Genomic DNA, 15,257 nt, shown 5'->3' with positions numbered 1-15,257 from the left:
GTTGGACTGAAGATGGCTAGTGTCATTATCAGGAAGATGAAACACAGGAGACAGGGCGCCAGTCACAGGCCTGGGTGTCGGGACTAGAGATTCCTAAACTCACAGGAGAACAAGGTAGTCAGAACCAAAGCAGGGCTCAGTTCTCAGAAGCAGGAGCCCAGGGACATCACCCAGGTCATCAAAGGTGACCCAGGATCTGGGGAAGATCACAAGAGGAGAAAGCAGAAGGCAGCCATGGCCCCTCTTCTGCCCACACTTGTCTGTTTCCTCATGCTTCTCCCTCCCGTCCCCGACCCGGGCATTAATTATTTGTACTAACATCTGCAGCACATTTTTCAGATTCACTGCTGGTACAAAGAAAGAATCACAAAATAAAGTTATGTTATTGTATTTGTAAAATGGTGCATCTTTGTTTTAAAATTGCTTAAGTTTTTGAAACGTCTACCCATCCAGCATGATTAATGCGATACATACAGTGGAGCAGCAGAGTGAGTGGAGAATTAGAGTCGGTGCCAGTTCACCTAGAGGCATTTATCTTTTCTTTTTTCCCTGGTGCCTGCGCTGAGCCTGAGGGTAAGCTGACACTTTTTTTTTTTTTAATAAATTAAGCTTCATTTTCTGTTTTGCGTGTGTGCTAAGAACCTTGAAGGGAATGAGCAATGTCTGCAGCCTCCAATACCAGCTGCCATGGCAGGAAAGAAAGAGGTGACAATTTCCCGCAGATTCAGAATGATTGTTTTAATGGGGCTGTGGCGGAGGCAACGAGCGCAAAGATATCGTACTGCCAGGAAAAAGCAGGCTCTCTCTTCCCCAGCCTCGCACTACATGATGTAACATTTAGCTTCTGGGTTAACGTGGCATCTCTTCCCTGCATTGATTTATTCCCACTTTTGCAAATCACAGAGGTATGTTACAGGAGATGCATTTACAGCCGTTGTTATAGTTCACTGAGGAGCAAGGCTGTTATCCCCGCCAGAGGACAATCTCATGCGTATCAGGGTGAGTGACCTAGAATAAAAGGAAAGAATTTTTTTGAAAAAAAGAGAGAGAGAGCAGGAATATAGATGTTATGCTAGGACGAAATTGTATTTACCTTGATTGAAAACTCTTTTATTATGACCATAATTTAGATCAGAATGGAAAAGAGAACTATTGGGCTCCCTGCCTGGCTGCGAGTGTTGCTGAGCACACAGCCGCTACAATAATGTAAGTGCATATGTAATGACTGTGTTATTGTGTTTATATACGAAAGCATTATGCTCCATCAAAGGAAATGAAAAATATCTTCATGGGTTTGCTAAGTCAGCTTCTTTAGCAGAAAATGCTTGGAGGTGTAGAATAGTAACGGGTGACCAAAATACAGAGTAATAAAAGAACTATGCAGGCTTAATCTTATGTGGAAGTCAGATACCATCTGAAACAGTAAAATGCTGACCAGACTCTGGCATCCTCAGAATAGTTAATGTGGGGCCATTATTGTGATTCTGGCATAAGCGTTCCTTGAGCACAAATTATGCCCACAGTATTGTGTTGAGTAAAATGTATAAAACAACAGGGCTGTCTGCAAGGAGCTTACAGTCCAAACTGGACAGAAAAAACAAATACACATAGAGAGATCATTAGAAATACAAAGGGGAAATTTCAAATGAGTTGATGTAATTAATCAAATTCTAATGAGAATACTCTGAAAATTTAGTCACTCTCTCTAGAATGTGTGTGTCTGTGTGTTTACAAATACATTATATATATACAAATATGTGTGTGTGTGTGTGTGTGTGTGTGTGTGTGTGTTTCTAAGAGACAGGTCTCACTCTGTCACTCAGGCTGGAGTACAGTGGCAGGATCACAGCCCACTGCAGCCTCCAACTCCTGGGCTCAAGCAGTCCTCCTGTGTCTGCCTCCCAAAGCACTGGGATTACAGGCGTGAGCACCCAGCCTATACACACACACTTAGATATAAGCATTTTTATTTTTATACATGTTTTTACATTTCTAGCATGCTTAATTAAGAAGTTCCTGTTTCCAGCTGGGGCGCGGTGGCTCATACCTGTAATCCCAGCATTTTGGGAGGCCGAGGCGGGCGGATGACGAAGTCAGGAGATCAAGACCATCCTGGCTAACACGGTGAAATCCCGTCTCTACTGAAAATACAAAAATTAGCCAGGTATGGTGGCGGGCACCTGTAGTCCAGCTACTCAGGAGGCTGAGGCAGGAGAATGGCGTGAACCCGGGAGGCGGAGCTTTCAGTGAGCCGAGATGGCGCCACTGCACTCCAGCCTGGGCAACAGAGCGAGACTCTGTCTCAAAAAAAAAAGAAGTTCCTGTTTCCTTGTTTCTAAGACTTTCTCTATGTCAAAGCTACCCTAAGAACCAAGAACCAAGACAGAGCAAAAGTATTTGTTTTGTGTTCTACTCATAGCCCATGTATGTGAGCCTGCAGGCATTTTTGCTGTCAGTTCAAGTTGTTACGGACTTTACACCACACAGTGCAGACCAGTGCTGAACACTAACTGAGGAGGAAAGAGCTCAAAGATTGACTCCTTGGCTCATGGTCACGTGATAAATATAATCAATTTTCCCTAAGTAGTCTTGAACAGGGGTAGTTGTATATATTTATCTTCCCACATAAACATTGTTTCTAAAAGACAAAAACCAAGCCTGCCTTCAGAGGGTTTACAATCATGCAGGGAAATAACACTAGGCATACAAAAAAAAAAAAAAAAAGAACGAACGGTCCAAGGCAGTATATATATGATTAAGAGAAAAAAGAATGTGCACAGTGGGTGTGTTGACATCTGGTTTTTCTGACCCACCTGACACTTTGCAAGTCTTTCACCAGCAGCAGCTACTCACTCCCACATCTACCTCACTAGGGTAGGGATGTGGCTACTAACCCGCTTGGTTTTGTGTAACCATATTTTTTTGCAGGCCAAAATAGCCTAAGAGTGAAAATGTAAACAGAGAACATTTTTATTTATAATACCAGTTTACCAAAAAAAAAAAAAAAAAAAATCTGACTCTGTTCTCATAAATTTATAGCTAATGATTCTGAGAATACCCAGAACAGTTCTCTGTCATTCTCCTCTTTTCTTGTACCGGCTCACGGTGGTGAAATGTATCACTCATCAAAGGTCAGCCATGGTTCTGACATGGATTAAAGACACTGCTAACAGGGGTCAGGAGAAGGAAGTGCCTAAGAATCTGGGGTCAGATGCTGCAGTCCTAATCCCAGTCAAATGTGCATGATAGCCACAGCACTGAGGCTTGGATGATCTAATGCCACAGTGGGAGGTCAGGCTGTCACCACCTTAAGATCATGATCAATGTCAGTGTCATTAATGGTGAGACAACCAGAAAGTAGATACTTCTCCCAGCTTGATGCTACTTAACACATACAGCAACACATATGAAGGATTCTTGCTAAAATGTTTTACTTGAATCTAATTGAGCCTTTAAATACAAGAGATAGAGGAATGGGTTAAACGACACCACAAGGAAACAATGAGACAAATACAGAAGGAGGAACATTGCAAAGGACAACAGTTCTGGTCCCTTTAAAAGCCAATGTGATGATTCATTCTTTGGGAAAAAAAAAAAGGCTATATTGTACTATTTTAAAAAGAAAGGAAGGAGGACTTTTCTATATTAAAAGACAGTTAAGAGACATCATAATCAAATGCGACATTTAATTTGATTCTGGTTAAAGCAAATGAGCTGTAAAAGACATTCGTGGTGGGGAATTGGGAAGATTTGAATATAGCTGAATATTAGATGATATTGGAGAGCTGTTGTTAATTTTGACAAGGGTGATAATGGTGGTATGATTATGTAGTAAGTGTCCTTATTTTTCAGAGGTGTATATTGAAATATTTAGGAGTGAACTGTCATCGTATCTGTAACTTAGTTTAAAATACTTCCACCAAAAACCTACTCAAATACAGCAAAACGTATATAATTATTGGATGTGGATGATGAATCCGTGGGTAATTCTTATTCAGACACTTTACTTTTCAATATGCAAATTTTCATAATAAGAACATTTAAAGGGATGATTTAATGCATGTGAATTGTTTAACAGAATTCCTGGCGCACAATAAATGCTTGTTAATATTGGCTTTTATCATTATTGTTGTTTTTGTTGTTTCCAAGCTGTCAGTGCTGCTGCTGATGCCTGCTGACGTTACCATGAAGGCTGCTGCCACCCAAAGGTGAGAGCATAGATGTAGATTCAGAGCATCATCTCCAGTTCCTGCCTAAGCTGCAAAAGCCAGTGCTGGTGAGGCCTTGTGCTCTCAATAACCCAGCATTTCTCTTTTTCCTCTTTTAGCTTTTCATCACTCTTAATGTAGTCTGTTCCACAGGAACTGGACAGAATGATAGCACTGGGCTCCACTCAGGAACACATCTCCTAAGATATTGACGAGCAAGCTGTGCCACAGTGGGGTGAGGGTTGGAAGAGGGAAGGCTCCAGAGCCCGGGCTTCATTCTCTCACACGAAGAAACAACAGGGAGAGGACACTCTTGGAAACTCTCCACCTCCCTCATTCTTCTCTAAGAAAGAGAGTTGCTTTATCTCGTTGACAAATTTGGAAGCAAATACTGGGCAAGAGCAGCTCAGCTCCTGCCCATACAGGACTCAAGCTCTGGTGTACTCTCCACATGCCAAAGCTCAATGGCACACTCTGTCCCTGCAGCGGGAGCCTATGGCATTGCCTGTGATTGGGGGTGAGGCTATCTATTCTGAGATTCAAGATGGAAGCCCCCATTGCCCCTCCTAAGCCGTGCTTTCCAGCATTGTAATAAAACTGGATTTTTTTCCCTCTATCTCCTTTATTCCACCTTATCACTTGGGTTAGCATTCAGATGGGGGGAAAGAGGCTGTCATGTGTCAACCTTCTCAAACCCCAACATTCTGGACCAAACATGTGAGCCTCCAATTTTTCTACTGAGATAAATTCTTTTCCAGGTCCTTCATATAAATAGATACACATTCTGCTTTGTGAGTCCTGTAGAAATGCCCAAATATGCCTGCATTTTAGAAAAACCAGTTGACTTGCGATTTCTGTTCTGTGTGTGTGTTGTTGTTGTTTTCATAGAGATGGAGTCTCGCCGTGTTGCCCAGTTTGGTCTTGAAGTCCTGGGCTTAAGCAATTCTCCCACCTTGGCCTCCTAAAGTACTGGGATTATGGGCATGAGCCACCATACCTGGCCTATTCTCTGTGTTTTTAAAAAGCTCAATAAACTAGCTTTCTACATATCAAACTCTTAGAACTGGGCAAATGGGTTGTATATCCATCTTATATTTAGGAAATGTTGAAGTTGAACATTCTGAGTGAAGCTGAGTGAAGTATGAAATTGCCACCATCTCTCCAGCTATTCTAATTTTTCAAATTAAAAAGAGGAAAAGAACAAAGCTCTACGTGCTGCAAGTGTGGAATTAGTAATCAATTAGCTATGGCTTGGGGAAATGCTAAAGTAAATCTTGGAGCTGAAATGGAAGCCCTCCCAGTAACCATCTTGACCTCTTCCTTCCCTAATAATTTCAACCATCAGCAGTTATATTTCCTATGAGGGTATGTCACCAAATTAATAATGCAAATCAACTAATACCTTGGATTTTGATGAGTGCAGAAAACACCTACACATGAACCAAATAAACTAAAGACAACTATTTTTACATATTTTTACATTGTGGTAAAATACATATAACATAAAATTTACCATCTTAATAATTTTAAAAGTACAATTGAGTGCCATTAAGCACATTCACATTATTGTACAATGATGACTACCATCCAAATCCAGAACTCTTTTCATCTTACAAAATGAAATTTCATACCCATTGTACAACAACTCCTCATTCTCCCACCCCTAGACCCTTATGGGTACCACCCTTTCTGTCTTTATGAATCTGACTAATCTAGGTTCCTCATACAAATGGAATCATACAGTATTTATCTTTTGGTAACTAAAGACAATTATTTTTAGGTGGCTTCTGTATATCCTCTGCATGTCACTTATATATGCCTTGCCATAGATTTATCTGCCTGATAATCCACCCAGGAATTGCACCAAAACATAAGCCAGGCTAGTTGACATTCAGAAGATCATCTTTCTACTTGATTTTTGTATCTAGAAGCCACCATGTCAACAAAAGCCACCAAGTCATAGACTGTTTTCTTTGTTTGAAGTTAAATTCACAAAGTCAGAACACTCCCAAATTTGCCTTGTGCAAAGAGCCCCCTCTATACCAATTTCTGGAAGCCTCCTACATGCGGTATTACCCTAGGCTACAGGCAGCAGACACCAAGAAGAGAGGCCAAAAGCTAGACTCAGAGAGCCAAAATAAGCAGCCAGAAGTCTAGAGGGAAGGCTACCAAAAGAAGGTGAATATCAACAGGCAACATCACAGGCAAAGTAGTCAAAACTGAAGTAACGCTCACTGTGAATGTTCAATAGTGCCACTGGAGTACAACTTACCACGTGTGACATATGCTCACCCCCACCAGCAAAATGTGTCTAATATAGGAAAAACACAGTAGGAAAATACTCTGTTATCCATTTTTATTATTTAATATTGAAATGAATTACTTTAATTCTATGTCTCAATTCAGTCATCTCATTTCTACCCGCAGAGATACCAAATCCAAAATCTGAATGGTGTCTCACCATTTAATTCAATTTCTTCTACATAAATAGCTGGCTTTACTTAAAAATTTAAAAAAAAAAAAAAGGCTTGGTCTGAGGACCCAGAGGAAAGAGACATCTTTTGCCTTGGATAGTCATTACTCTTACAAAAAGTCATTTTGAGAATAAAAAATCAAAATTAGTTTGAACTTTTGACCTGAAAGAGCATACACTAAATATCATGAAACTATGATTAGAAATAGTTTTGAGGAACCAATGATAATGTTTTGCTCTAACTGAAACCACTACAGGTTGAGTATCACTTATCCAAAATGCTTGGGACCAAAAGTGTTTGGATTTCAGATTTTTTTTAATATTTGCATTTTACTTATTGGTTTAGCATCCCTAATCCAAAAATTTGAAAATCTGAATGCTCCAATGAACCTTTCCTTTGATCATCATTTCTGTTCTCAAAAAGTTTCAGATTTTGGAGCATTTCAGATTTTCAGATTAGGGACAATCAACCAGTATTTATAAAACTTGGTAACTAATTCTGAGACCTGGTACTTTTTTTCTCATTTTGAGCAAATTCTACCTTTCTGTGTGCCTTCAATTCTTCATATGCATAGTCAAGATGGTAATTTTCAAAGTTCTTTGAGGTCCTGACAAACAGGTATTTTCATCATCACTGAAACATATTAAAGAAATAAGCAATTAAAACTTCAGATTTACTTTAGTCCATTTTGAGCTACTATAACAAAATACCACAGATTGGATAATTTATAATAAAGAGACATTTATTGGCTCATAGTTCTGGAGGCTGGGAAGTCTGAGATCAAGGGGCTGGCCTCTGGCAAGGGCCTTCTTGCTGTGTCAGAGGCAGAAAGCAAAAGGAAAAGAGAACAAGAGCAGGATGAATTTGCCCTTCTGTAATGGCACCAGTCCCACACATTCGGGTGATGTCCTCCTGGGCCTAATCACCTCTTAAACTTTCCGCCTCTTAATACTGTTACAATGGCAATTAAATTTCAAAATGGGTCTTGGAGGAGACAAGCATTCAAACTATAGCAAGACTTTAATTCACATGAAAGTGTCATGGTCCTAGAAATGACATCTCCATATGCCAAATATCAGACCACTTGGGCATATCATTGCTCCTAACATACAATCTACTATATAGTCTTAGACTGTTAGAGGTAGAGTCTGGGAAGCCAACTACAGAAAATTCTTCGTTTTTCAGTAGAAGAAACTTGGTCTAGACTGGTTTAACTTATTTGGTTAAGTCTTGTAACCAGAATAAAAATTCAAACCTCTTGAATCTGATTTCAATGCTATCTTTATTACACCAAAGAAAAATACCTAAATAGTGAATAAAGTAATGAATCTTAGTTTGGAATCCACCTCCTAGGAGATTCTCTGAGTCATCTCATCCTAACCAAACATCTCCAAGACAAGGGATGCTACTGAACGGAAAAAAGCTGGGTCCATGAGGTTAGATAAACTGGCTCATAAATAGACTGTGTTGGCCATGATCCATGTGCATAATGGCCTGCTGTAACACCTACAGCAACCTTCATAAAACAGGCTGCTAATGTTGGGGAAAACAAATAGTTAACAATTGTAGGGGCTCAGTTTGAATCACTCCTGGGCCAAATTTAAGTTACAAGTGACTTCAGTCCAAGCTCCAAGTAAAGTAGATTCTATGAAGAATTTTAAAGATAAGCAGATTTCCAGTGTCTGAATATGTAGACGAGATAATGATATAAGGAAGAGAATTGTAGAACCAGCATATCTTTTGGGATAAGTAGAACCTATATAGAAAAAGTAGGCTGCCATCTGAGGTAAAATAGCACAAGGCTGTTAAGGTATTTTGCAAGTTTCAGAAAGTTTAAAAGTAAGGAATGGGGAGGAAAATGGATGGAAACATAATATCTGAGTCATCTAAGATTCAGATACAGCAATCAAGGAGAAGGATGAGGGTATATCTGAAAAAAAAATAAGGATAATAAAATAAAGATGCCCTAATCTAAGAACTAATGGATGAAAGAGGTAGTGAAAGACCAATTCAGTATGCAAAACTGCTTCAAATAAACATTAAAGACTTACCAGACCAAATGGCCATATGGGAACACTTGGCAACAAATGAAGACTATGATATAATTAGCAGGTATGGAACCAGCTAGTCGCTTGCTGCCAAACAAAAACTCCGTATAGGAAGGATATGGTGTAGGCACACAGGAGAAGATGTGACTTTGTATTTTAAGACATTGTAAACCAGGGATGTCCAAACTTTTGGCTTCCCTGGGCCACATTGAAAGAAGAAGAACTGTCTTTGGCCACACATAAAGTACACTAACACCAATGATTGATGAGCTAAAAAAAAATCACAAAAATATCTCATAATGTTTTAAGAAAGTTTACGAATTTGTATTGGGCTGCATTCAAAGCCATCCTGGGCCACATGCAGACCACAGGCTGCGAGTTGGACAAACTTGTCTTCAACAAAAACAAGTTGCAAAACTGTAAAAGAAAACAAAATATGATAGAATCACCGCAGATAGAAATGCTATACTTAAATATCTAGATTAGGGGTTGGCAAACTACAGCCTACAGGTCAAATCTGGCCCCACTGCTTATTTCTCTATAATTTTCAAGTTCTCATTTTTAAATGGTTGAAACAATCAAAAGAAGACTAACACTTCATGACACATCGAAATGGTGGGAAATTCTAATTTCAGTCCATAAATAAAGTTTTATTGGAACACAGCCATTCTCATTTGTTTACATAGTGTCTATGGATGAGTCTACACTACATCTGCAGATTTGAGTTGCTGCGACGGAGACCATATGGCCCACAAAGCCTAAACTTTTATGATCTGGCCTTTTATAGAAAAGTTTGCCAGGCCCAATCTAAATAATACAACAGAGCCTGAAATACTAGAGGGTAGTAAAGTTGCAAAATTATCTCTAGTAGTCATAAATGAGGAACTTCAGTTATCTACACATTAATTTGTGGAAATGTAAAGTTAAGGTTTTGATTAAGACAGCTACTTCCTATGACATGCCATTTTAAAACTTACAGGGAAAGGACCCTCTATCCAAGGCTCCATGTAATGGGTATGAGCTGGATAGAAAGTCCCTGTTGGAAACATCCATATAAGCATGATTCCAGACTGACTGAGTCTGCCTAAAAAAAAATCAATGACATGGGGCCCTAGTTTGAGAAGGAAATTATTTTTTAAAAGTGATGTTAGTAAGAAAAGTTTAAAAGGTGAGATAACAACCCAAAGAAAATTTGAAAATTATTTTAAAATATATTTTGGAAGGCCATGAAAAATGTAAGCCACAGAGCAAAAGATGAGAATTTCAACAGTAAAAACAACAATAACAGAACTCCATAGACTTTATCAGTGAAGTTTAGGAAGAAAAGATACTGTTGAAAAATGCATCATATTAAAAATTAGTGTGCCCAAGTGGAAAAAAACATAAGGAATATCAAATATAGCAGAATATATACAAAAAAAGTTTTAAAAGCTAAAAAATAATTAGCCAACATTTCTGAGGGACCAACCTCAGTAATAAAATCTTTGTTAGAAACAAGGACAGCAGAAGTCGATGAAACCAACTGATTGATGACCACGATACGAAAAGTCCATTCAGATCTGAAAAGGAGCTAGCGGAATGAATAAGTGTATAAAGGAAGGCATTAGTGACATTCTCGCTCCTAAATTAACTTTTGAAGCAGATCAGTCACAGGTACAAAAATCAAACAGCAATAAATAAACTAGATGTTCTTGGCTGAATCAATAATGCATTTGGTCACAGTTTTCTCTCCTGAAATTGAGTAATCACTGGAACTAAACGGGCTCCACCCAAGAGTTTAGAAGAAACTCAAGGGTGAAATTTTGGATCCATTGAAACTTGTGTAGACAAATCAATTTAATGGAGGACTGGCAAACTAGTAATGTGACAGGCATTCATGAGTAAAGACCAAAGAATATGGCTCCCTGTACACTTCAGTGTGACATAATCTACAGCTAGAAAGGCAAAAGAGTTTCTGAAGGGGAGGTTATACCTCCCCAATATTTCTAAGGGAGCATATGAAAAAAAAGAATCCAGTAGGTGTCTTCATTTAAATACTTAGTAAAACTTTGATAAAAGTCCACGAAAAATCAAGTAGATTTAATAATATGCCTTATTACAAAAGTAATATATGTTCTTTGTAAATGTGGAAAGTACAGAGACGCAAAGAGAATAAAATTAAAATCATTCATAATCCAGCTAACCAGAGATGTCCACTGCTAATGTTTTGCCATACATTATTTGGGAGCAAACGTGGAATTTCATTAACTGTTTTATCTTGGAAGATAGCTGACGATGGCTCCAAAAAACGAGAGAAGGGCAAGAAAAAATATTTTTTTAAATTGTTCCAATTCACAAATGGATGATATGACATAACAAAAGATTATTTCCAATGAAATTCTCATATTTGCACATGACGCCGTTATTTTTAATAGTGAAATATTATGCCGTTTATGCAGAGGAAACTGAATACTTCACAATACTGCATATGGGCGCAGAAAACTGGCAGATGAAATTCCTTATAGGCAAGCGTAAGAGAATACATTCAGGGGAGTATAATGCCAATTATCCTGGAAAATGATAGATTCCCATCTACAATACTATGCAGCATGCCATCATTACAAACTATACCCTAAAGGCAATATACCGATTTCACTAAAAGTTCAAAACTGATGCAGAAACCAATATTCTACTCTCAAAAATAATGGTATATCCACAGCTAGAATACTCTGTGCATTTAAAGTCCTTCTACCTTAACAAGGGCCAAGATGTTTCAAAGAAATGATCAAAGAGATCAAAGAAGTGAAAACGCTTGCCTATGAGAATCAGTGTTAATAATTGGCATTCTCCAATCTATAAAATATAAATGTGATAGCTGAAATATAAATGAAATAAAGGATATAAAACAGTGATATTTCTAGAGTAGGTGATGCCCCTTAACCCAGGGCCCATGGACTTTAGGTTTACAAACTTATTTAAAGGGCATGCACATTTTTTTCATATTTATATGTGAGTGTGTATACATAAATATATACTTATATTACCTATATATATTTCTCCTGTTCAGTGGATTTATAGTGATCATCAGATTCTTAATGAGGTTCATAAAAAATCTCAGGAACTAGTGGTCTAGATGGTAGAGGCGTGGCTTCGGTGAATAATTCCTGGCAGCACATCTTGAGGCTTGAATGAGAAAGCTTTAGTACCAATTTACCCCATGAAAAATAAACATATGGAACTCATTTCCCTGACGATTGCTGTAGACTAAGAAGGCAAGAGTGTCTTGGAATGTTTGAGGGAGGTGTTTGAGGTGGATCTCTACGCTTCTGATGTTGGGGCTCCATGAGGACAGAGACTGAGGTCTGCTTTGTTCACCACTCTATCCCTAGCGCTTAGAACAGGGCCTGGCACATAATAGACACTCAATAAATACTTGTTGAATGGATTAATTTATGTGCTGAAGGATAGCCATACCCCCACTTCCAAAAGAGAGAGAGAAACAGAGAGAAGAAAGACAGAGAGAGGGAGGGAGAAAAGGAGGAAGGATGGATACACTGGAGTGGAAGGGGAAGCATGGCTGTTCTTCAGCACATTAATTTGTCAATTTAACAAGTATTTACTGAGTGCCTGATATGCACCGGGCACTGTGTTCTGAGGTTCGGTTTTTAAACACTCAATCTTGGTGGCGTGTCAGAGGCAGTTCCTGCATGAGCTCCAGGTCTGCCTCTGTGTGGCATTTCTGATATATACAAGGATGAGGCTGTTTCCTTCCTGCCCTCCTTCCCATGTCCTCATCTCATTTTTTTGTTTGAGCATCTACCACAGTGAAGACACGTAGATTGCGGAGGCAGGAGTGGCATCATGTCAGCAAAGAATTATGTGAATTTGGCCTACAGGGAAGAAATCAGAAATGAAATATCAAAGCAATAAAGAGTTTATAAGAGTTTATAAACATAAAACGTGCACAACTGTTAAATGGAACACTGTCAAGCAGATTAATTAGTTAACATTTGGAAAGTGCATTAAAGATGAAAATTGCCAAATAAGGGCTTCATCTTGACCTAATTTCTCATCCATTATAACTTGGTGGCATAAGAAACAAACCCACTAACAGGTGAGACAATTATTGTGTCCAAAATGGGATATAGAGGGTCTGTTGTCCTCGGGAGGCTGAGCCCAGCCTAGTCCTCCTCTAGGGTTTGGGGTGAAGCATGTTTCCCCAGGCATCTGTATTTACAGTAGTGAAGTTCCACTTCCTCAAAGTTCTCCGCTTCTGTCGGCCAATTCCCCCACCCTCTAGGTCCTGAAGACGGCTAGAGAGCCCTTGTGGGATACTTCTTAGTTCCAAGTGAAGACATTATAAACAAGCCTTGTTAGAATCTTCCAACCCTAATTTAGACTTTGTTAAAATGGGTATTTTAGCTAACATTCCCTAGATAGAATGGTATTCCATTCCTTGACAGCATTGAAATATTGAACTATCCAGACATTCTTGAAATACAGCATGACAAGACCCACAGCTACCTCCAGCCCAGCCAGAACAGAGATGCTCTCCCTGGAAGCGGCAGTCAATGCTGAGAGAATTCTGAATCAGAAACCATCCAAACACCCCAAATGTAAAGCCAGCATTTTTATTTTAACTAACATTTGTTTTGATTTCCAAGTTTTATGATCTCTTCTACCTCCAAAAGAAACTGAAGCAACTTATAGATTAAAACAAAGTATAAAGAACTAAAGCATTTAGAGATAAAATAGGACAAATAATGTATCCCTGTGCTGGAATTTATAAGACACAGTATGCTTTAGTAGAAAAAGTGTTAGAATTGAAGCACAAAAAATCCCAGGTTCTAACCTTAAGTCTCTCTAACTGTGTGGTCTTGCGTAATCTTTATTCCACTGGCAAAACGAAGTCTCTAAAATTTTTTCAATGTGATTTTTTAATATATTTAAAAATAATATGCTAGCATTACTATGTCAGGCAAAATGCGGTGGTTGAGGTTGTAGAGGAACCAGTTAAGAGGTTAAAGAGCGATTAGGTACGGAGGATTAACAGTAGGAATAGAAAGAAAAGGAGGGGGAAAACCTTTTAAGGAAATGTTTGACAGAACTTGGAAGTTGATTGGAAATGAGAATGAGCAAGATGAGTCCGAGATGACTTTGAGTCTGTGTGGTGGGGAGCATGTTATCACTGCAAACAGAAACAGGGAAATGTTTCTAGGAGAAGCTAAGCTAGGACGGAGCAGAGTGAGCTCAGCCTTGCCAGGTGGAGTTTGTCCTGATGGGAAAACATCCAAGTGAAAATATGGCATAGGCTTGTCTGGTATGAGCTGAACCTGAGGCAAGAAAATAAAGCGGGAGATAAAAGCACAGAAGTCATTGGTATTTCAGTAAATGAGCAGAGGTGGACACATAGAAACACAGGAAGGGTAAGGAGGAAGGGAACTGAGGGCTCGGTCTTGAGTTAACCAGGACCAGGCAGCCAAAAATAGCCCCCCAAGACCAGGTTGTTCAGTACCAAGCATTTGTTTCTGTAATTACATGGTCTTCACTTCTGCTCTTCTCAGTTGTCTCTAATCCCATTCAAGCATTCTCAAAGAGAATGCCTGCTGGAGAGGACCAGCACACAGGTGAGAGGCAGAGTTTTTGATGGGGGTACAGCTGAGCCTGTGGACTCCATTGCTTCTTTCTACTATTCATTCTCTTCATTGGATGGACCCACTTAGTTGCATATCCTCTGCTGAATGTATGTTGATCACAGAGAACCTGGGATTTCCAGAACAAATTCGTTTGACTCAGTGTGTCCCATCCAGCTGAGTTTTATTTACATTTCCCCAAACCTGTCCCTGTTCCTTCTAAGTTTCCCACTTCTAAAGGTCATCTTCCTTGCCATGCTCACTGCCAACCTTCTCCAGAAACCTTGAACAAGTTAGTCATGAGTTTGCTAAGGTCTCTTTCCTACTCTTCACCAAGAACAGTGGCACAGATCCTGTGTTCAACTCCATGAATCCTCCTGATCCCTTTCCCTAGAATTGAACCCAACTTTGTTAACCCTCAGATGCAGGTAAATAGACCTAGGGTTTCCCACTGTATCATAATTGCTACTTGCCACATAATTAATTATGGACTGATATACTAAACTACCAAAATACTTATTAAAAAGAAAAGCATTTTTCTTCTTGTTTTTGTCTTTACCCTTCTAATCTCAGAAACAAAGATTCATTAGTTGGTAAAATAGAGGTTAATGTGACTTAAGGAGAGAATTAGCTTCTATGAAATATGAATTTGGATATCTCTTAGTATAACACATACATACATATTACATTACACAGCATAATATATTATAAATAAGAACATCCTATGATTCAGTACTTTCTAGTGGGGTGTGTTGCAACACATAAGTCTTAGCAATTATAAGACTGGATGTCACTCAAACCTAAAACATCTTTTCCATAACAGAGGTATAAATGATATTAGCAATGTAGTTTATGGCAAATCAGCTTTTCTAATGATATTCATTTATGGCACAAATACAGCAATAATAAGACCAG

At 38.9% G+C, this 15,257-nt stretch overlaps 1 long non-coding RNA gene across 1 annotated transcript; it reads left to right on the top strand.

Moving 5' to 3' along the window:
• The first annotated feature begins 462 nt into the window (after positions 1-462).
• Positions 463-4,924, top strand: LOC109027233 (uncharacterized). The gene is made up of 4 exons (XR_002006354.4): positions 463-573; positions 1,131-1,206; positions 4,150-4,208; positions 4,362-4,924. It is a non-coding gene; the product is annotated as an uncharacterized lncRNA (long non-coding RNA).
• The last annotated feature ends 10,333 nt before the right edge of the window (positions 4,925-15,257 follow it).

This window comes from Gorilla gorilla, chromosome 5 (assembly GCF_029281585.2).
Source record: "Gorilla gorilla gorilla isolate KB3781 chromosome 5, NHGRI_mGorGor1-v2.1_pri, whole genome shotgun sequence".
NCBI lineage: Eukaryota > Metazoa > Chordata > Mammalia > Primates > Hominidae > Gorilla > Gorilla gorilla.
The sequence above is the reverse complement of the archived record's forward strand: the minus strand, read 5'-3'. Positions and strand labels throughout refer to the sequence as shown.